The sequence below is a fragment of the Phyllostomus discolor genome, chromosome 9, assembly GCF_004126475.2.
Source record: "Phyllostomus discolor isolate MPI-MPIP mPhyDis1 chromosome 9, mPhyDis1.pri.v3, whole genome shotgun sequence".
NCBI classification, from domain to species: Eukaryota; Metazoa; Chordata; class Mammalia; order Chiroptera; family Phyllostomidae; genus Phyllostomus; species Phyllostomus discolor.
This window is the reverse complement of record NC_040911.2, coordinates 97748460-97771434: the sequence shown is the minus strand read 5'-3', so window position 1 is coordinate 97771434 and position 22975 is coordinate 97748460. Positions and strand designations below refer to the sequence as shown.

At 59.7% G+C, this 22975-nt stretch overlaps 1 long non-coding RNA gene across 1 annotated transcript; it reads left to right on the top strand.

Annotated features, from left to right (window-relative positions):
* Positions 1 to 12033: 12033 nt before the first annotated feature.
* Positions 12034 to 20037, top strand: LOC118496916. The gene is made up of 3 exons (XR_004899472.1): positions 12034 to 12046; positions 15160 to 15166; positions 19883 to 20037. It is a non-coding gene; the product is annotated as an uncharacterized LOC118496916 (long non-coding RNA).
* Positions 20038 to 22975: the final 2938 nt, after the last annotated feature.

Genomic DNA, 22975 nt, shown 5'->3' with positions numbered 1-22975 from the left:
CCAAGCAGCCTCAGTGCAGAGCCTGCCCTGCTGTTCACTGGCTTGAGCCTCAGTTTCTCCGTCTGTAGAGCAGGCAGCCGCGTGGCCCTGCCTTCTCATAGGGCTGCCCGACCAGACCGAGTGGAGTCCACACTCAGTACCTGTCCGACATGGGGTCTGGTGCTGGAGCCTCTCACGGGCACTTGGGTGTCCCAGCTCACCACGCAGGGCCTGGTCGCCTGGCCTCTGGGGGCCCCTGGCTCCAGAAAGACCTACCCAGAAACCTCTGAACAGGAGTCCCAGGTCCCCCCAGCAGACTGTCAGCTCCACGAGAGGACGGGTTTTTCTGTGTTTTATTAGCTGTGCCCTGTGCCTGGAATGGTGCCCGGCACACTGTGGGGACAGGCTGCACAGGGGGGCGACCCAGGCCATCCCATGGACCCATCACATGGGGCTCCGAAGTTCTCGTGCTTGGTTTACTGCTGGCGTCACATTGAGATTCTTGATTTTGAACAAGGGGACAGCATTTGATTTTGCACCGCGCCCCCAAAATTCTGTAACTGGTGCTGTTGGTCGCTGACACCCAGTATTGTTTTTGAATGAATGAACGAATGAATGAATGAATGCCGCCCTGTGGCATCACCTGTCTCGTGGTGGCATCGCTTGTCTCATTTTACTGTGGGTTTCAAGTCTCCTTTAACGGGTGGAGAAAGTAAGGCTCGTGGAGGTGAAGAGACCCACCCAAAATCACTCAGAATTTCAACCCAGGCCTGCCGGGCCCCGAGCCCTGGCGCCCACGGCCCCCTCGGGTGGAGTCGGGACAGCTTCTGTGCGGCAGGAAAGCCGAGGACCCCAGCACCAAGGGTCGCAGGGCAGCTGGGTCCGACATCAAGCTCTGTCCCCCACACTGGAGCTGTCCTGCTGCCCTTTTCTCAGACAGGGAAACTGAGGCCCAGCTCATGGTAGGAGCCGGCCCAGCACATGGCAGGAGCTGGCCCAGCTTGGTGAGGGTGCCTGCCCAGGAGGCAGCCTGGCTGGGTGCCCGGTCAGGGGGCGGGGGCCTCTGTGAATTGCTCCTCAGTCCCCGCCGACCACAGGCGGGTTGGGTGAAAGGCGGCTGCTCCCCGCCCGCTTCCCCGCCAACGTGGGCCCAAACAATGGGCCTTTGTGCCCGTCGTGGGCGGGTTGTCAAGGTGCGCGGCCCTGGCCCAGAGCCCTGGCCTCAGCCTCCACACGGGCAGGAGGGCCGAGCCAGGGGGTCTGCAGGGGCCAGGAACCCCGCAGACAAGGGACCAAGGCCTCCCTGAGGCCATCGGAGCCAAGGAGACTGGGGCACAGAGAGGGTCCACCAGAGGCCCGGCACCACATGTGTCTCGGGGGCAGGTAGGAGCCTGGGACACAGCCTCCCTCTCACTGTGGCCTCAGGGTCCCCGCCCTGCAGCGAGGGGCTCGGACACCCCTGCTGCTGAAGTCTGCCCTCATGGGGTTGGCAAGGCCAGAATCCTCCTGGTTCTCTCCTCTCATTGCCCCCCACGCCCCCTTGGCACAGGGGCTCAGCCAGAAGCTCCGACCCCCTCCCCGTCTCTGGGAGGCCCCCTGGACTACATGAACCATAACATGGCTAGGAAAATGTCACTCCCTCACAGGGCCCCGCCTGACCCGCTCTGAAACTTTCCTCCTTCAAGATCATGCGCCCAGCAGGAAACCGCCTGGTCAGAAACAGGCGCTGCCATGGACCCCGTTTTATAAGCAAACACTGGGGTTCTGAGAGGGGACAGGGCTCATCCAAGGTCGCCCACCCAGGACACAGCGGAGGCATGTGGTTGGCTCCAAAGGTTTTCAGAGGCCCCCAGGAGGAAGGGCAGGGCCTGCCCCCCACAGCACCCACCTGCTGGTGGGAAAGACAGAGGAGTTGACCCCGCCACCAGTAGTAACCACAGGCGCTGTCCATTACTGAGTGTTGAGTAAGTGCTTTACGTGCAGGCTCTCATTTCAAGGTCGCAGAATCACTGGGCGGCAGGAATTATGGTTACAATGCCCATTTGTACAGATGAGGAAACTGAGGCTCAGACGAGGCAACCTGCCTTAAAGTCAACCAGCTAATAAATAAATGTAAACCCTGGCGAGTGTCCCCTGAATGCCTTGCTTACCCAATGCTCACAACCACCTTGCAAGGCAGGGCGAATGGTCCAAACGACAGATGAGGAAACTGTGAGGACCTCGGCGGCAAAGTCACGTGCTCAAGGTCACACGGCCAGAAAGTGGGCAGAGGGATTCGACCCTGGGCGTCTGGCCCCCAGAGCGTCCCAGGCTTGTTTCCTTCCTCCCCCAGCACAGCCAAGGTCCCTGGGTGCCCCTCAGACCTGTCTGCACCAGCAGCCCCTCGTCTTTGTCTCCCACTCGGATGGAGGTGGCCGGCCAGCCGCCCGCCTCGTGCTCCCTGGCCTCGCCCAGGGCAGAACCAACAACCGTGAAAATCCAGAAGGAAAATCCAGGCAGGAACGAGCCCAACATCTGCACACCGGAGCTCGGAGGAGAGCGCTGTGGCCTGTTCACACCACAGACCCGACATCGAGAATGAACGGCGACACCCAGGCCGCCACGCCGTCTCCAGAACAGAGCTTCCGGGGGGGAGAAAGCGCATTGTAGAAGCAAAGGTGCAAGAGGCGTCGTCTGCACCGTCACACCCACAACCAAAGTGGCGACCCAAACCCCTGCCCCTCCGGGATGCATACGTGTGCGTGTCCAAGCATAAAGAGGTGGTAGAACTCCTTTGGGAAACAGGCCGTAGATACAAAAACTAAATGTGTGCCTATCCCATCAGCTAGCGACTTCACTCTCCACACTAAAAAAGTCCACCCAAACATGCGTAGGAGGGCGTTAGAGCAGCACCACCGAGCATCCTGGGACCTGGACACGACGTGCCTCTCCACAGACGGCAGGGCGGCTGAACACACCGCGGTCCATTGACACAGTGGAGGGCGTCGCGGCCGTGAAAAGGAAGGGACCACCGACGCAACGCACGGAGAGCTCGAGTGGGTGTCATGTTGCGTGAAAGCACCAGACACACAAGAGCACGCGGGATACGGTTCCATGTACGTGAAGGTCAAGAACAGCACGACCCAAGGCTGGCGGTGGGCTCTGACTCGCTCCGGGTGTGGATCCCGTGGGCTTTCAAACTGTATCATTAAGGTTTGTGCCTTTTCCTCCGTACACTTCATACCTCCATCAAACACACAGCAGAAGGACAAAGACGTGCGTGGAAACACAGTCACCGAACCCAGGACTGCGGTAACTTTTCGGAGAGGTACCAGCGGGGAGGGGCATACAGGGGTGTCACCTACGCTGGGGTGTTTTCTTCTTAAGCTGAGGGATGGCTGCATGGAAGGTGACGTTATTATCCTATGAACATCTTTGCGTCTCTAAAATACTTCACGGAAATCCAACCAAACCAGAACCAAAACCCATGCCCGCAGCCTGTCCTGCCCCAGAGCGCGCGTGAGGGCTCCCCGCCGCCTACACGCTCAGGCCCGCCCTCCTTTTGCGTGCCACGCAGCCTCTCCTCCCGGGCCTCAACCCGTCTTTCCAGCCTCCTCACCTCTCCGCACCAGCCGAGCTGGTCTCCTCGCTGTTCCCCAGCACACCCCGAGCATTCCCGTCTCCACGCCTTCCCTCCCACCTGGAATGCCCTCCCCATTCCTGTCTGCTTGCTCTGCGCCGGGCATTCTGCCGGCCGCCGGAGGCTATTAACTCCCGAAATCGGGGACTGAGCCACGGGGAGGTCGGGCCACAGCTTGCAGCCCCGAATACTCCCTATTTATTGTCACCTCCCAAAGCCACGTGAGACAGTCCAAGTGCAGAGTGGTCTTGCTGTGTCCACAGTTTTGAGACAAATCCCCCCCAAACCCCAGCTGTTCCCTCAGCCCCTCCAGCGTAGAGATTTGGGCTCACCACGGATTTCATCTCCACTGGTCACCGAGGATCAGGGCTTTGCTGTCCTCACTCTATACAGGGGAAGCTGAATTCAGAGAGGGCAAGGGGTTCGTTCAAAACACTCGGCAAAGACTGTCTTGCTCTGCGAAAGCTTCTGATCATGAAAGACCCCCCAAGTCTGTCCCCCACCTCGGGGTCCTGGGACTTGCTCTTCCCTCTTCTAGAAAGCCCTTCTCCCGGAAATTCCTTGTCATCATTCTGGCCCCCGAACCCAGGCCACAGCAGCCTCCCCAGAGCCCTAACTCCAACGTAAAGCAGCCCCACCCCTCTCTTCCCGTCCCATAACCCTATTTTCCTCATCAGATAATGTAGCACTATCTGAAATTGTCCTGCGTGTGTATTCATTTACTTCTATACAATCTGGCACGTGCACACCCCCCAGGATATGAGCACCTTGAGGCGGGGCTCCGGTCCACCGTGCTCACTCGTGCCTCCCAGGGTCCGCGGCAGCAGGTGCTCAGGGAGCCGGCTGGAAGAACTCTGACCAGCAGCTGACTGAGCTCTCGACCGTCTCTCTGTATCCACCCAGGCCCAGAGTCCAGAGGGGCAGACAGGGAGGCGAAGATGGGACCCGGCCACAACCCACCACGCCAGCTGAAAGGACCCCACATCCCGCTAAAAACACAAGTGTTCTGCCGTTACTGTTTTGGAGTTTGTGTAAATGATAGGATTTGCCCTTTATGTTACTGTTAATTTTTAGTTTGCGTGTTTCCCAGGTTTCTAGCATTTCCACAGATGCCCCACAGGCTGGAGGTGAAAACAGGGAGAGACCAACATGGAGAGACAGGGAGACAGAGACCAACATGGAGGGACAGCACAGGGAGAAGCGGCTGGACACGGAGAGACAGGCGGGGGGGACAGGGAGAGGCAGAGTCAGTGGGGGCAACTGAGACAGAAAACGAGACCGACAGGCGGCCCGAGAAATCTGACCGCCCCATCTTCTTACACAGTGTGCACCTCGATAACAATAACAGTATTAATTGAGCACTTGCTATGTCCAAATACGTGCTAAACACTTTTCTGCGAATGATCGAATGATCGTGTTTGACTCTCACCACCACCCTATGAGGTTAATAAGTGCTACTCTCGTTCCCCTTATAGAGACGAGGAAGCTGAGGCACAGAGAGGCCCCTTGGTCACCCCCAGTCACACAGCCGGCGCCCCGAGAAGCCAGGTCTGGCCTCGGGTCTGCCCCAGAGCCCCGGCTGGACGGTTCCCCCCAGGAACAGGTCCTGGGGTCTCTGTGTTTGTTTTAGGGCAGTTCCTCTCCCAACTGGCCGAGCCAGCCACATGCAGGCCCTGGTTCCAGAGGGCGGGGACAGAGCCAAGGCGCGACATCTCTCACGGCCCCCCAGGGGCTGACAGCCCCCCCAGGCAGGCCGATGCCGTGGGTCCCGGTCTGTTCTCCAGCAGGGTGGGGCCGGGGGAGTCTGTTACTCGGAGGAGCCTCTCGGTAACCACTCCAACCCGCGTCCGTGCCCACAGGCCCCGAGGCCACGCTGGCCCCTTCGGTTCAGTTTTCTCTTCTCAGCACTTCCTGTTGATCCGCCTCGGATTCCTGGGAATTCCCCGCGCGATGACGGGCCTGCACACAAAGACAGCCACACAAAGATGTCCATTGTGGCACTGTTTATAGGAAAGACAAATTGGAAGCACCTAGGTGCCCACAAACAGGGGACTGTTAAATACACCAGGGTCTGTGCAGCCGTTCAAAAGGATGACAGAGAAAAGCTCCAACGCCCATGGCGTCTGGCCTGGCAGCTCCACTTCTAGAAACACATCCTACGGACTTGCCCGTGGACACGAGGGGTTTTTGCACAAGGCTGTCTGTTGCTGTGCCTAGGGGGCGAAAGCCAGCAAGCGGCCCAGTGTCTGTCAACAAGGAACTGGTCCCTGTCCTCAGAGTCCACACGACTGCAGCAGAAAAGGCAGGCGCTCCTCGTGCACCGGCGTGGGCCATGCCCTCGATCCACCACGACGTGAAGCCAGCGGGGCACGGGAACAGTGCGTATAGTCAGTCTGCCGCTACAGGAAGCCTGTACACTGCTGACAACATCATTAAAATTTTTTAAAAAGTTACACGATGGAGCAGTGGTGCAACGTTGGATACGGGAAAAGGCCTGTGATAAGTCATTGAGGGAAGAAGGGGCTGACTCAGTTTACATAACAGTCCCATACAGGGAGTGGGCAAAAGTAGGGTCATGGGCGGTTTGCAGTAGGAAACACAGAGTTTATTCTTGTAGTATTTATTTATTTATTGTTACATCATTTTCCATACGGACAACTGCAAACCTGCTTCTGTCTGTCCCTGTACACCCACCCATACAGGGAGGTGCAGAGAGAAAGGTCTGGAAAGGCTGGCATCCAATTGTTAGCAATCGGAGGGGCTGCTATTTACGCTCTGTACGCGTTCATTCATGTAATCCTTGCCACAACCAGGGGAGAGTCTTCAGTTATCAGGTGGGGAAACTGAGGCCCAAGGGGCAAAGTCTCCCGCCCTGGGTCTCACAGCCAGAGAGAGGCAGAGCTGGGATTTGAACCACGACCCTAGGGCTATAGAGCCCACTCAAGTCAAACTGGGTGATGTTTACATTTTGTTGTGAATTTTTTAGCATGGTTGGAAATGGAGCAATGCACCCAAGACTGTCTCTGTCTGTCTGTCTGTCTCTCTCTCTCTCTCTCTTTTTCCCCCTTCCCTCCCTCTCCTTTTAAACCAAGCTTGATTTAAACCATCCTTGATTAGAGTGTAAAAAAAAAAAAAAACACCAGCTACCGAGGACACTTTGGAGCAGTCTCAGCCTCCATGCTTTGGACACGGACTGGTCACGGGGCAGCGTGGCGGAGCCAGGGCTGGATTTGGCTGGTGGGATAGCGCATCGCAGCTGCGTCGCAGGGTACCCCCGCTCCCCGGAGATGTGATTCAGGGTGAAGGGTCACGACGTCTGCAACCTGCCGACGGCTCAGTCCAAGTCACGTGGAGAGAGAGACAAAGGAGGCACACAGGGCCAAGTGTCGGCAGTGGGGATCGGGTGAAGGGACAACAGCAGTTCATTGTGCGGTTGCCTATAAGTTTGAAATGTATAAAAAAAAAAAGTCGGGGGAGACCGGTGGGTGTGCGCTGCCAGCGGTGGGGCGAGACTGACTGCAGAGAAGCTCCAGCGAACTTTCTCCGGGGACGGAACTATTCTCTATCTTGATCGCGGTGGGGGTTATGCAACTGTGTGAGGAGTCCAAATGCACAGAAGTGCACACCGAAAAGGGGTGACTGTTACTGTACGTAGATGATCCTTTCCGAAAGGTGACTTTTACAATGAGAACTTGGGGGTGGGGGCAGAGCCAGCAGGGCTCCGTGGGCACGGGGCTGGGAGGCCTCAGTGTGTCCTACCTCGAGCCGGTCTCGCCCCAGCCTGTCCCCACAGTGACCCCAGGGGCTCAGTAGGGCGAGGGGGTGGCCCTCCAGGGCCTGGGACCCATAGCCCAGCCTCGGACAGCACCGGGCACCAGCCAGGAACTTCCTCCCGAGGCCCGCTGGCCTGAGTCCAAGGCCTCGGTTTCCCCGGGGCCAGGAGAGACGTGCCACAGACCTGCCTTGTGCTCCCCGAGGAAGCAGGTCTGGGTGCCCCTCACGAGGCATCCTCAGCCTCAGAAGAAACAGGGGTGCAGCAGGAAGGACCCCCCCCCCACCACGTGCAGCCAGAGCTCCAGGGGCCCAGAGGAGGGGAGTAACCTCCCAAAGTCACACAGCAAGTCCAGTGGCTCTGTCTGCGGTGCATCACCCCTACACTCAGGCTTTGAGCCCGGGACCATCACCTCCAACCACCGCATCTCTCAGGCCAGAAGGCCAAGGCCCAAGTCTCTATCAGAGTTCAGGCTACCGAGGTCTTGGGAACCCCAGACCCTGCCACTGTTGGTTCTCTTTGGTGTGGTTCCCACAGGCGTGGGGGTTGGGGGGAGGGCTGGGAGGCTGGGAAGTGGGCCTGCAGTCCTGACCACCATCCTCCGTCATCCCCCACGCTCCATCCGCTCCCACCCACCACACAGGAGCAGAGGGAGGACAGTGAGGAGGCGGGGGTCCCACGCCTGCCCCCCACCGCCCCGGGGAGCGCCCACATGGCAAAGAGCCATGGACTCTGCCCAGCCCACGAAACTCACCTCACCCAGAACCTGTTTCAACTCCTCCAGCTCTCCTTGGCAGCTGTGGAGGCCTCATTAAGCGATGCCAGCGCCTCCCACACACCACCCAGAGAAGGGGAGGGGGCACACGCCAACAATGGGGCTCTTTGGCGTCCTCCCCCAGAGACCCCCAGGCCCTGACGGGGGCAAAGACGGGGCCGTGTCTGCCCGGGCCTGGGGGGCAGGGGCCCCACTACGAGACGGCCCTGCCACCTTCTCCCCGGCAGGCCCGCATGGGCCCCGCGGAGTGGCTGAACCTCCTTAATTAACCAGGCGTGATTAACAGGCCACCTTGGAAGGCCCCCAGGGCTTCAAGGAAGGCTGGGGGCCAGGAACTGGGCGCAGGGCCCCCCAGCCACGGCAGGCGGGCTCCCAGGCCCCTCCGCACGAGGAGCGGGGAAGGAGCCCCCATCCCACACCAGAGCATCAAGGGCGAAACAGCCCATCCTCCCGGCCTTGGCTGTGTGATGCTGGGAAAGTGGCCTCACCTCTCTGTGCCTTGGTTTCCAGCGGGAGGGCGGGCAGGGTGGTGGCAGGGCTTGATTAATGACTGTTTGTGAAAAGGTCCCAGAGATGCTGCTGATAATAGGCCCAGCTATTATTCTGGGAAGGCAAGGAGGAGTGCCCGAGCCCATAATTACTGGGAGGAGGAAAACAGTAAGAAAGGGGGAGGCCTGGCTCAGCCCTGCCCGCTGCCCCCCACGCCCACCCCCCCACCACAGGGCAGGGCAGGGGTCCCAGGGGAAGCAGGTCTTGGACCCCAGCTGGGCCCTCAGCCTCCTCTCCCTCCTCCCAGCTCCTGAATTCATGAACGGCTTCCACCCACTCCTCCCTTCCTTCATCCATTCCATTATTTTTCACTGAACACTTTCCATGGGCCACGCAGGACCGCAGGCGGCAAAACAGACAAGGTCCCTGCCCACAGGAGCCTGGGCCACGAGCAGAGGCAGGCGATAACAAATAAGAAAAGTCCATCGAGGGAGCAAGAACGTGTATATTTTAAAGGTGACATGATAGGAAACAACTAGGGGAGGCTCGAGCTCAAGGGCTCAGGGAGGGCTTCTCGGAGGAGGTGACGTTGGAGCTGAGAGCTGAGGGACGGGCTGGAGCCGCCGTGGAAAGAGTGTTCCCAGCAGAGGAAGCCACACGTACGAAGGCCTTGGGGTGAGGGACTGGCGCACTGGAGGAGGCCGGAGCAGAGAGCGAGAAGGGGAGAGCTGTGGGAGGTGAGGTCAGAGAGGCGGGCGGAGCGGGGAGCGGATCGGGTAGGGCCTGATGTGGGATAAGCCTGGATGGTTTCCTTGGGGCAGCTGGCAGCCACACCACAGGGGAACTCGGAGAGGGGAGGGACGAGGGAGGGACCTCTCCCCGGCCCACTGAGCAGGTTCATGGCAATCCAAGCTGACGACCCTAACGGTGGCCGCCCTGCCTGTTTGTGGAATCCTTTCCTCCTTGAGGTTCAAACCCTGACCGCCCCCCCGCCCTGCCACCACAACTCCTGGCTGGGTGATCTTGCACCTCCGTTTCCCTTTCTGTGAAATGGCAGAGACGACCAAGGCTTCCTTTGAAAGGGTGAGGGCTCTCCCAGCTCGAATGGCAGTGATGAATGAAAGCCCCATAAATTCGCAGAGCAGGGATTTCCTGAGCACCTACTGTGTGGAGCATAGACCTGCAGCAGTAGCACCGGCCCTGGGAATTTGGAATAGGACACCCAGCTGTTCCTGGGGACTCTGGGGCACCGACGCCCCTGAGGAGCTGTGTGCCTTGGGCAAACGTCTGAGCCTCTCGGGGCCTCGGTCCCCTCATTGATAAAATAGGGTTAATCGTAATACCTGCCTCATGAGATTATTGGGAGGATTAAATTAGTAAAGTGCTCAACAGTAACAAAAAGAAGAAGGAGGAGGAGAAGGAGAAGGAGGAGGAGGAGGAGGAGGAGAAGAAGAAAGAAAAAGAGAAATATGCAAAGAGCTATGGGGCTGGTTGGGCAGAAAGAGAAAGGCCCACACTAAGCCTGGTGGGGGCTTCCCCCTTTCCTAAGACCCCAAAACCACTCCCTGGTCCCCAGGCTGGGATGGGGCTCTGGGGACACGATGCTGGATCCCAGAAGCTTGTGTCAAGAGTGACTGCCTTGCCCTGGCCAGGTAGCTCGGTTGGTTGGAGTGTCGTCCTGATAGGCCAAGGATGCGGGTTTGCTTCAGGGCACAAACAAGAAGCACCCGATGAATGCTCAAATAAACGGAGCAGCAAATCAGTATCTCTCTTCTCCCCTCTTCTCTCTCTCTCTCTCTCTCTCTCTGCCCCTTCCTCTCTCATAACAGACTCACTGTTCCCTCAGCACCCATGCGGGCCCCAAGGGGCGCAGGAAGACGCACTCTCGGCCATGCACACACCCAATGACACCCCCCGACCTCCAACCGGTGACTTTACCCCCCTGAGCCTCAGTTTGCTCACGGTGGAAGTGGTGAAACATCCCCACTCACAAGGGGGGGGAAAGAGTCATCTCCCACTCAGGATGTCGGGGTGGCCCCACACTGGTCATCAGACTGGTGGAGACCCAAAGCTCCCATTATGGTTTCCCACTGACAGTGCACCCACTGTGCGCCAGGCACCAGACTGGGCACCTTACACCTGTGGTCTGATCCCCGCAGCAAGCCAGGGAGGCAAGGCCGGGACCCAGACCCAGGGCCGCCTGACGCTCCATCCCTGCGGGACCACTAGGCCGTGGGCAGGGGCTGCCAGCAGCCCTGGTCGGGCGCCTACTGAGTTCCGGGCACCGTGCTCAGGGCTGACGTGGGCTCATGTGCCTCGTCACGGGGAACCCTGTGAAGTCAAACCCTCTCCGTGTCCGGTGCATGAACGGAGGCTCAGAGCGGTGTGAGGGCTTGCCGGGGGACACAGAGACGTGGAGAGCTGAGGCCCAAGCGTGCCTGCAGCTGCAGTTCCAGCACACTCCACGGCGCCGGGGTGAGAACAAGACAAGAGCTGCCACGCACTGGGCACTAGCCGTGAGCCTGGCCCTGCCCAGACGCCTTATCTGCACCATCTCCCCGAGTCCTCACCACACCTGGGAGGCCGATGCTGTTATTATCTCATTTTCCAAACGAAGAAACTGAGGCTCAGAGGGAGACGGGAACGTGAATGCGTTCACACAGGGGGAAAGGGGCGGAGCTGAGATCCGAAGGGGCGGCTCTGGGACCGCTCCAGCTTCTGCCGCCCCACCCCTTTAGAGCACACCTCCTTAGTACTCGGTGGGGCTTTTCCAAAATTTACTTGGCATGGGCCGTGAGTACCCTCTTCCCTAGGATTTTTTTCCTTTGACATCCACCCCTTCCCGTTCTCCCCACCAGCCAGAGCCCCATGATGACTAATTAAACCCCCAACTGTGACCTCTGTCCCGGGTCCAGGCCTCGAGCCTGGTGACCTCAGCCAGCAGCGGTGAGGGTGGGACGGATGGGGAAGCGGCGGAGACGTTCCGTGGGACGATGGGGTCCTCCCTACCGCCCGCCTGCGCCCTGAGAGGAGCTTTGGCAATCAGAGAAGGGAGTGGGTTTACCAAGAAAAGGAGGAAGAAAACAGAGGCAGAGGGCAAGAGGCTCGTGGCATGGGTGAATCAACAGCCAGTGGGCGGGCGGGGGCCTAGAGAGTGGACTCCACGGAGCCACCGGCCTAGGGGGGAGTCAGCAGCCCAGCAGGAGGGCCAAGGCCGGAGGGCCTCAGCAGAGAGGGGACAGGCACGCTGCTCTGGGCACCTGTGTGCCAGCCGTCATCCACTGGAACCTCCCTGGCGCCCCCGAGCAGCCCCACGAAGGAGGCACCGCATCCCCATTTAACGCAGCAGGACAGTGAAGATCAGAAAGGTAAAGTGACTAGGTCACATACCACCCAGGTGGCGGGGCTGCGAGTCAAACCCGTATCTACTATGGCTCAAAAAGGGGTAAAAGCACCATCTGTAGAGTCAGATCCCCGCCTGAGTGGCCCCACTCGGAACTGCATGGCCTTGGGCACGTCACAGCACCTCTCCGGGCCTCAGTTTCTCCACTGGCACAGCGGACAGAACAGCACGCCAGCCTCGTCGGGTGGCGTGTGTGAGCCAGCACGAAATTCGCCTCATACCAGACAGGGGTGTTGTGGGGCTGGTCGTGGGCCTCCTATTTGACTGCCCCCGTTGCTGGGGAGCTCAGTGCCTTACAGAACAGATTTTCTAGCCATAAAACGTCTCTTTATTTTGAACTAAACAGAACCTACCTTTCCCAACTCCATCCCCGGCTGGCCGTGGAGGCCTCCCTGCCCTCCGCTCCTCCTCAATAAGAGGACCTTACAGAGGAGGCTCAGGCACTCGGCACACACCGGCTGGGCGCCTACTGTGTGCCAAGCCTTGGTCTCGGCACTGGGGACACGGAAGTAAACAAGACCAGCAAAGTCTCTGGTGACACCGGGCAGAAACCCTTAATAAACATAACCCCTAGATAAGCATTATATAGGAAATCTAAACACAAGAAGCATTCATTCAAACAACAGAGAACACTTAGAATTTATCTTTCTGATCGGCTGTTTGTTAAGTGACAGTATGGTATGAACCAGATAACGCTCCTTCTCGGTTCAAAGCCCCTCCACAGCTTCCAGTATCTTCAGGGTCAAGGCTAGACACCTTCGTGCAGCTGCAGGGCCCGGTGTGGCCCAGCCCCAGCCCACCTCCCTGGTCTCACTCCCTTGCCCCCTCTACTCCTGCCACACGGGTCTCCTAGCTGTTCCTTGAACAGGCCAAGCTCTGTCAGTTCTCAGAGCCACCGTGCGTGCTGTTCCCTCCACCTGAAGCTCTTCCCCACAGTCTCCGACCGGCCGATTCCTCCTCAAGAGAGTCGCCATCCTCTACCCCAGGGAGACACATCTGGGCCCTGCCTGGCCTGTCCACGGCCTCCCTTGGCCTCCTTCCCTGGCCCCTGCAAACATCCACGCAAAAGGAAAAGAAAAAAATGGCCAGGAAAAAAACGTGAGTCATTTGTTTACAGACTAATTAATTACTAAGCTCAAAAACTTGATTTCCATTCTTCCTTTTTTTTTTTTCCTTTCTCTGCCCTTTGAGAATGTTTGGAATCCACATTGTTTCCCAATGCAAAAGTATGTCAAGTTTATTTTTAGCAAATGCACATGATGCCTGGGACTGTTATTCACCCCCTTCCCCTCCTCACCTCACGTCAGTGAGGAGCTGCCACAGAGCGTGTGGGCTGCCTAACACTCTTCAGATGTGGCTCCGGGGATGGATCTGCAATACCCCAACTGGGGCGCTGGGGCCGAGGGACCCAAGCCAGGTGCCCTGCCAAGGGACTGGGGATAGAGCTTCCAAGACGCAATTTCTCCGCCCAACCAGAGAAAGCGCTGTGACACAGGGTGGGGGAGGAGCTTCTGCCAAGCTGGCTGAGCAAATGCCTTCTTCCTGGACTAGCACGTCCAGGATATTGGGGTTTGATACCCGGGAATTGGGGTATTTCAGCAACTGGTCCCTCCACTTCCTGTCTTTAGAAGGCGGGGTGAGAGAAGCCTCATTGGTCCACCTTCAGTCCAACCAGGATGGAAAAGTCCTCATGCTCCGTCTCGCGGACACGACTGTGCCTTCTCAGCCCGTTTCCCCACCCTCCACTCCCGCTCCTGCCCTCCCAGCTCCCCCCGGCCACCCCTGCGATCCCACCCCACTCACCCCGCCTGCTGTCGGAGAGCCCAGGTCAGGGAGCAGGCGCAGCCTGGAGGGAATGCTTGCCAGAAACTTCCTTCCAAGACCACCGCCAACAGGCCCTGTCCTGGGGTGGGATCCACCCGCTGTGGGGACTCTGCGTCCGAGTCCCTTCAGGGGATAGGAAAGGATCTGTCCCCAACAGACACTGCTGCCCAGCAGGAAAGGTGACAACACGGCTGTGGGACAGCAGGGTGTCCCCCCCGCTGCCCCAGAAAGCAGGACTTATATCTGTCCTGCTCCCTCCGTGTCCCCAGGGCCTGGCACTCAGTGGGCACTCGGTGAAGACTTGTCCAGTGACAGCGGCCCGAGTGCCAGGCTCCGTTCGTGACATCAGTTAAGTCACTCGGCGTCTCTGAGCCTGGACGTGCCACCCTGCAGACGGGCGACTGCCCTCGGCCCCCGCAGCAGGGGCTGCGGACTCAACCGCCTGCAGCCTGCAGGAGCCGGGCAGGGACAGGAAGGTGAACCGAGTCGGGGGCCACGGTGGCCGTGCCCCGTCTGCGGGGACGGCCACCCCTCGGCCGCAGCGCATGGCACCGGCGAGCCCAGACTTCCCAGATCTTCCCGTTTCGCAAGAGAAGCCAGAAACCTGGATGTTTGTCGTTTTTAGCGTCAGCAGCTCATTTCGACTTGAAGCGAAAGCACCGCACAGGCGGGACCCAATTCCCCTGGAGGCTGACCTGGCGCACGGCCCCCCGGCGGGAGTCCTCGGGGTCAGCGTCTGCGGCTCCCCGGGCCTTCAACAGGCCTGCCCCGCCCAAGCCTGGGACAGGGGGTTGGCATGGAGACGGCAGCACAAGCCTCGCCCGGTGTGGGAGTAGCTATTATCCCGGCTTATGGGAGGGCCGGGCTGGCCCCGCCGGTGCTGGGTGCTGGGGCCGTGGGCATCGCCGGCAGAGCCCTGCCTGCCACTCAATTAAGGCGGCCGATAACGATCTAGGTGGAGCATGGAGATAGGCCGACAGTGAGTTAGCAAACTGTGGCCTGGTGATGGTATCTATTGTAAAGAGCCCAGATATAATATCAGATTAATACACTTTGTGTGCCTATTATAACACTGTCATTACGGGACACGTTATAATTAAGGCCCAAGCGGGCCCCCTTCTCTCCCTGACTCTGCAGGCCCAGGCACAGTGTCTCCTGCCCACTCCCTCCCGGCCATGATGGGCCCTGCCGGTGGGGCACGGGACACGAACCCGATCAGCCGGTCACTGATGCATCCCCCGGGGTGCCGGGCCCCGTGCTGGGCACCAGGGCACAGACTGAGCACCCAGGCCGACCAGGCCCTGTGTTCAGAGAGCTCAGAGCTGGGCATGGCAGGAGGGGCTGGCTGGTGATAAACACGGAAACACACAAAACGAGTCAGGCCCACCGCGCATGCTGGTGGGGCGCTGGGAGAGGGCCTGGGTGGGAGGTGGGTGGTCTGGGGGCCGCTCAACGGGGTGGCCAGGGAAGCCCCCACTGCAGTCTGAAGTAGGGCAAAGTGCGGGGTGGGCACCATCCTTGAGCCGTCGTCTGGAGAAATGGGGCTCGTGAGGTTGGCTGAGGCACGATTTCGGCCCCTTCTGCCCACCATTCACAGGTTCAGCAAGTCTCCGTGGAGCACCTACTGTGTGCGAGGCCCGGGCCACCTGCCAAGGGAGCGTCACAACCAAAGTGAACAACAGTGCCTGCCCCGAAAAGAGGGATGTTCCAAGAAAGGGGACACCCGACAAACAAATAATAAATAAAGGTATAATATGTTGGCAAGCCGGGAAGAAAGGTGCCGGGGGTGACGGTAGTGGTGACACTTTAGCAGGGGAGCCAGGGCAGGGTTCCCCGAGGCAGTGAGATAAGATTGGAATAAAGTGAGCGATCCAACTGTTGAAAGAGCTGGGGGAAGAGCATTCTAGGCAGAGGCAACAGCAAGTGCAAAGGCCCTGGGGTTGGGTCCTGCCTGGTGTGTTAGAGGAGCAGTGGGAGGCCGGGGTGGCTGGAGCTGAGTGAGCACGAGAGAGAGGGTGGCAGAGCTGCTCGGGGTGGGAAAGGCAACAGGGCCCAATGAGGGGGGACCTGCAGCCCTTGTTGGGACTGGGGCTTGTGGTCTTCCACAGGAACCATGGATGGTTTGAGCAGAGGGATCCCTCTGGCTGCCTGTGGAGCATGGACAGAGAGGAGAGAAGGCGGGGCAGGGAGACCAGAGGCGGATGCTTTGAGTCCAGGTGTGCAAGCGGAGGGGGAACCTGGTTGGATTCTGGACGGATTTTACAGGCGGAGCTGACAGGATTTCCTGACCAACGACTGGACGTGGGGAAAAAGAAGAATCCAGTGGCCTCGAGGTCTAGGCCTGAGCACCTGGAGGGACGGAGCTGCCACTTGCTGAGGGTGACCACAGGGCTCTGGGCAGACCCGTGCCAGGGCTGTCCTCTGACCGCTGCCCGACAGCCCCCCGCTGACCCTCCGCCCCAGCTTCTCTCAGGTCGGGGCCGTGGAGGGAGAGTGAGGAGCCGGCCCCACCCAGGCCTCCGGGCATGAAAGGGGCACCCAGCGCCTGGCCGCAGGATGACACAACACTTAATAATTTCTCCGCTGAGTTTTGCAATGGGCACCCTTTATCGACTGGTGAAGGGAGTGGGATTTTGCAACCTCCGCAACGGGTGAGCAGTGTGCATGCCAGGCCAGGGGCATATCGGTCCAGGCCACGGTCGTCTCCTTGACCCACAGGACTGAGTCCCAAACAGGCCCCCCCGGGGCTGAGCTGCCATGGTGGCACGGAGGGCTGGGAGGGGACACTGGCCTCGGAGCTCCCCGGGTTCAAATCTCCGTTCCTCCACTTGGTGGGTGACCTCGGGCAAGTCGCTCCCCCTCTCAGGAAGACCTTGGCTCTTCCTCTGAACAAAGGGGTGGGGTTAGAATTGTTACCCAGCCTGCTGTTTCAGGTCGATGGAGCACTCGCTGTGGGCCTGGCCCCGTGCGGAGCACCTTCTGCGCATCATCACACGTGACCCTCGTGCCAGCCTTGACACTGTTGTTTTCCTCTTGTACAAACGGGGAAACTGAGGCGGCTCAGGGAGACGTGACTGCCCCGGTCCGCAGCCTCACGGGGGTGGAGCACGGACTCAGCCCCGGGCCTGACAGACCGCAGCCCCGGCTCCGTCGTTAGGAAGTTTCGGGGCTCCCTGAGAGGGCTTCCTCGTTTGTACGTGAAATTGAGAGCCCCTCCCACAGGGCCGGTGGCTGGTGCCCGGGGAGAATTCGGATCAGTGGCTCTCATTCTTCTCCTTCCTGGAACTGTTGTCACCAGCCAGCCTGAGATGCCCACGTCCCTGCCTCCCCGCCCCACCCCACCCAGCCCTGTGGGGCGCAGACAGCACACAGGACTTTGAATCACACAGACCACATCCCTGCTGCCTTCCTGCTGTGACCCTCCGCAGGTCTCCCCCGTCCACTGGGGTGACAGTTCCCATCCCCGCTCCAAGCCATTGACAGGCCAAAGGCAGCTACTGGGCCAGCGGTCATCCCAGTGTGTTGGAGCCCAGGGACAGTCCTGGGGAAGAGGGCCACTGGCCCCGCCTGGCAGAGGAGGACACCAAGGCTCAGGCAGGACACGTGACCAGCCCCCAACATCAAGCCAAAGAGCAGGGGACAGGACACCCCTCCCACTGTGACAGGGCCCCTGCCTTGCTGGCGAAGTCTCTCTCGCTGTCTCCCTCCCTGCCTCTCCCTTTCCCTCTGTCCTGCAAACCCACTCCCAAAGTGTGTCTCTCCTCGCCTGCCTCTCCCCTGCGCCTCGGCCTCTCCCTCCGTGTCTCTCATCGCCCCATCCTGTCTCTCTGCCTCTCCCTCCGTGTCTCCGGCCCAGGTTGCCTCTTCCCTACACTCTCGCCCTCTGGGCCCGCCTACCTCCTCTCCCTTCCTGGCTCTATAAATATTTATGGAGGTGAAGGTGTCTGCCTAATTTACTTGAAACCCTCACCCAGCCCCACCTCCCTCCTCACAGCCACCACCCAAGGGCTCTCCAGGGATGGAAGGCAGGTGGGGGATCCACAGCTTCAGGGACACTCAAAATACCCTCAGTTCAGGGGTCCCCAGCTCGTGGCTGGATCTGGCCCCCTCTAGGTTCCCCCTTACTGGGCAAGGGCAGACTCTGCCCAAGGTGCCCCGGGGGCAAATGCTGATTGGCCCAAGTCAAACACGGTCCTCTCCCTTCCCTGGCAGCGATTGGCGGAGGCCGGACGTGGAATGCGTCTGTGGCCAGTGAGATGGGGAAGTCTGCCAAGGGACTTCTGGGAACAGTTTCTTCATTCTTCAGAGGACACGTGAAGGCCTTTTCCTGCCCTGGCCGAGGCTGTGTGAGGAAGTGACGGCAGGAGCTTTGGCACCTTCGTGGAGTTATGAGGAGCTGGGCTCAAAGGAGATGGCAGAACCACGGGATGGGAAGAACATGGGGTCTTAACGATGCCCAGCCCCCACCCCCTCCACTTCTAACTCACCTGGCCATTATTCATTCAATCGTTCAACAAACATTGACTGAGCACCTACTGTGTGCTAAGCCCTGTGACGGGCACTGGGGGTGGAGCAGGGAACCTTGTCAACATGACCTCTGCCTCACAGTCTGGGGCAGGGGACAGACCTCAACTGAATGATCATCTGAGTGAGTGTAAAATGCAGCCGTGATGAGGGCTGGAAGGAGAGGTCCGTAGAGATCAGACCGGAAGAGGGGATCCAGCAAGGTTTCCCTGGTGACGTGTCTTAAGTCAGGTTGCCCAGAGACAAAGCCCCAGACCAGACGGGAACGCATGTGATTCACTGAGGAATGCTTTCGGGAGAAGAGACAGACGGGAAGCAGGACGGCGCTTGGGAAAGAGCTGTGCTAGGATATGGTCTCAGCTGACGTCTAGCTGCAGCCTGACCCCTCAGGAAGCTCTTGAACATGAACTGGGCTGCAGAGTTGACCCCGCCTTGAACTAAGAGGGTTGAGCTTCATTCCCCTGATTTAATCAGTTATTGGCTATGTCTGCCTCCGATGTTCGGGGTTGAGAGAACCTCCCAGGTGAGGCAGCTCCTGTGCGGTGGGGCAGATCTCCAGAGGGAGATCGGGCTAGCACCCTGTAGCTGCCACCACTGCACGGCAGCTGGGAGACGGGTGCAGGGCCCAGTGTAAGGGAGTCTGGGTGGGTCACCACAGCACCCACGACAGGAGTTGCCCCCGACCTGAGATCTGGGCCCTAAGTAGGTGACAAGGAGAGAGGAAAGCATTCCAGCAGAGGAAGCTGCGTGTGCAAAGGTCCCGAGGCAGTCAGAGTCAGATTCACTGCAAGGAGACCCAGCTGGCTGGGGCAGAGGGAAGGAAAGGGGGGCAGGAGACCACGAGGGAGGGGTCGGCCCCCATGCAGCACTGGCAGGCCCTGATTAGGACGGTCACCTGTATTCTGACGGCAGCGGAAGTCATGGGAGACTGGTGAGCAAAGGAAGGTGGTGATTTGGTTGACATTTTTCAGGCTCCATCGGGCAGCATGTGGAGAATGAACAGAAACTGGGAGCAGGAGACCATTTGGAGGCTATTGTAATCGTCCAGGTGCACTGCCCCAGCCGGAACGGCAGGCGTAGGAAGCACGAAGGAGGGTGAGGCGAGACCTTAGGAGGCAGCACTAACGGTAGTTATGGATCACTTCCCATGATCGGGCCCTGTTCCCAACGCCTCACTGAGAGCACCTCATTCAAGCCCGTGGCTGTCGAGTAGACACTCTTACCCTCCCTGCTTCACAGTGCGGAGACTGAGGCATGGTGTGATCGATGCCCTAGGCATGGCTCACACCCCCACTTGCCAAGACTTCCTGGCCCCCCCTCCGGGGGCCCCCAATCACCTGTCAACCTCAGGCACCCGAGGTGCCTTGGGGCAGGTCAGTCATCCTGGACGCCCCCGACCCCTGGTTGGAGACCCGTGGGAATCCCAGCATGTGTGACCGGTTTCTCCGGCCTTGAGAAGTCAGGGTTGTTACTATGTTTAAGGTGTCCCAGCCACAGACCCCATTTCCGCCCAGTTCCTACTCCTATGGGGCAGGGACTCACCCCGTGAGACCCAGCAACCCAGAGAGAGGCAGGGACTTGCCGAGGCCATCCAGCGTGTCCCTGGTGCAGGTGCCTGTGAGGTGGGGGCTGGGGAGCGCTGTCAGCTGTTATCTGTGGCCAGAGGCTAGTGACCCAGTGAAACACCTGGCTCCTCTGATATGGTGGCCTGTGGTCCTAGCCCCTGTGAGGACGAGGAGATAATCAAGACCAGATGCTGGCCAGTGATTCGTTACAACACCACCACAGCCAGGACCGCCCCGAGGAGTCTCAGAAGAAGATGCAGAAGCAGGATCTTCTGGCGCTGGGACTGGGGAAGGGGTGGGGATGGCGACCCACAGATCAGCCGGGTCCCTTGCCAGGAGGAATCCACACAGCAAAAAAAATGTCCAGGCTGCTTCCTGGAGATCACTGGCTGCTGTTGGAGCACCTGCTGTGTGTCAGGCCCCATGGGACACCGTGGTGACCAAGCAGATCGGTGCCTGCCGCCAGGGAGCTGACCCTTGCAGGAAGGAAGCACATGTCCAATGTGGAATCCCATTAAAAGAACAGAGAGTGCCGAGTGCCGGGAGGCCGGGGTGCAGGGGACTGTACGGGCGTGTACCCAGAGGCGGCTGCGAGCTGAGGCCCGCAGGCTGCACAGAGGAGAGCTCTGAGAGGAGACAGAGGAAGAGCATACGAGGAGGGGATGCAGCGTGTGCAAAGGTCATGGGGTGGCACACGTGTAGAACGTTTGAGGGTCAGAGGGTGGAAAGGGAGGGCCAGAGTGACAGAGGCAGGAGCAAGGACAGATCGGCAGGCATCCCTGCACTGAGGCGAGGAGCTCGGATTTCAGCTCACGGACCATGGCGGGCCACGGAAGGCTCTAGGCAGGGGTTGTGGGGTCGGCACGATCAGACCAGAGTCCAGCAGGTCTGCTACACAGGATGGCCTGTCTGTGGGGGCCTGGGAAACTGTGGTTTCTAAGACCCAAGGAACCAGGCCTCCTGAGTCCCCACCTCCCAACATTCAGGGCTGGAGCAGCCAGCAGGCTGGACCAATCCCAGGTACCCACGGGCCCCGGTTGCCCTCCCTCACCTGGACCTCCTAGGGAACATTCCAGGCCGTGATTATCTCAGTTCTGAGCACTAATTAGCCCGGTTTCTCCTTGGGCCTCCCCAGCTCTGCTCTGAGAGGGGCCCCTGGGGAGGCAGCCTGTAGGTGCAAGGTCCCAGGGGAGAACTGGAGGGGCAAGCAGTGAGGGGCCCCGCGTTGGTTCCTGGGACTGCTCACACCTGCAGCTGCCACCCGGAGGGGTGGAAAACGCCCTTCTGGGGACGCCTCCAGCGCCCTCCGCCCCAGCCCCACAGCCTCCCTCCCCCGGCACCGGCACCTCGGCTTCCTGGCCAGCCCCAGGCACCTGGCCAGAGCAAGCCCAGCCCCCACCTGCCCTGGGAGCGAGCTCTAGGTCTCCTTCCTCCGCGCTCTGATTCTTTGCCTCCCTGGGCCTGAACCTGGCTACCTGTGTGTTTGTGTGTGTCTGTTTCTCCTCTCTCTCTCCCGGCCCCACCCTTCCCTCTCTCTGTCTCCTGTCCCCCAAACCCTCCAGCTCAACGCCCAGTCATTCTCCCCTTCCTCAGGCCTCCAGCCTGAAGTGGGGGGCAGGGGAAGGAGGGGGAACATTCTCCTGGTCCCAGCCCCTCTGGGGCTGGGGGTCGGGGTGAGCATCCCTAACAGCCTCCACTCTGAGGAATGAAGCTGCTGCCTGCACAAGCCGCTCCAACCCTGCGAGTTTCTCCAGCTCAGCCGCGCTCTGAACGGGGCTGCGCCCTGCCCAGGGGCCCACCGCCCCTGGACCCAGCGGGGCTGCTAGCAGGTGAGGCCTGCCCAGGAGCATCCGGAGAAACAGAAGCCAAAGCAGGATCAAGTCGCCTGTGCCCTCCACACGTCCCAGCTGGAAACTTCGTGGCCCCAGTTACACATGGGGAAACGGAGGCACAGGGAGGGCTTAAGGTCACAGGGCTAATTAGCGTCAAAATTCAAACCCAGGACTGCATCACATCAGGAAGTGATGCAGACACGGCCAGGGTCCCCCTCCTGCTCCCGGTTTCCTTCCCCAGAGGCCACCGCAGTCCCCGTTTCCTGCGTGTCCTTGCAGAACCGTCCGCGCATGTGCACATTTTTCTCCTTTCAGGAATGTTTTAACACACGTGATGAAACCCTGGGCGCTATCTTGCACCTGCTTCTTCTACTTAACCATATCCTGGAGATCTCGCCTTGTCAGAACCTTCTTCCTTATTTCTGACACCTGCTGGCCCTCCGGGAGTGGGCGAGCCCAAGGCACTCAACCAACCCCACCGCGGGGCATCCGAGTTGCTCCCACCTTCATGTACGTACACACACAGAGAGGAAAATGTCACAGTGCCCCCAGCCCCCAAGCACCCCAGCTCGTGTGCACCCCTGGCTCCTGACCAGAAGGGCCCAGTTGTCCTGGAAGGGGCAGCGAGTCCCCAGGGCTGAGCTCGGGCCCCTAGGGTGGAGCTTCTTAAAACTGCAGGTTTCTGAGCCTGTTCCAAGGCACCTGAAGGGGAAGCTTGGGCAAAGGAACCCCAAATCTGCACTTTTAGCAAACACCCCAGAGAGGAGGGGCTCGCCGGGGCCATGGCAACGTCATGGACTGTCCAGCCACGTGTTCGACTTGTGTCTCCACCTCGCAGGGCTCCTGGGGGCCACCCTGCCCCCCATCGCAGCAGGGCCCTGTCGTTCCATTCACGTGGTGAGGTTCTGGGAAAACTGGTGGGAGGGGGATGGAAAGGGTTCTGTGCAGTGAGACAGAAGCAGTAATGAAGCTGAAAAACCAACAGACGGGGGAGACAGAGGCAAAGAGGGGATCAGACCAGCCCCAGGCCCCACAGGCCTTGGTGTTAATGTGCAGCAAGGCTGAACTTGGACCCAGGACTCCTAACTCTGGGGCCAGGAGTTTTCTGTTGCATTCCACCCCACCCTGGTCCAGTCTCCTGTCAGCTGGCCGTCACTCGTCCATCCACCCCACACGATAATCGGCCCACCCCC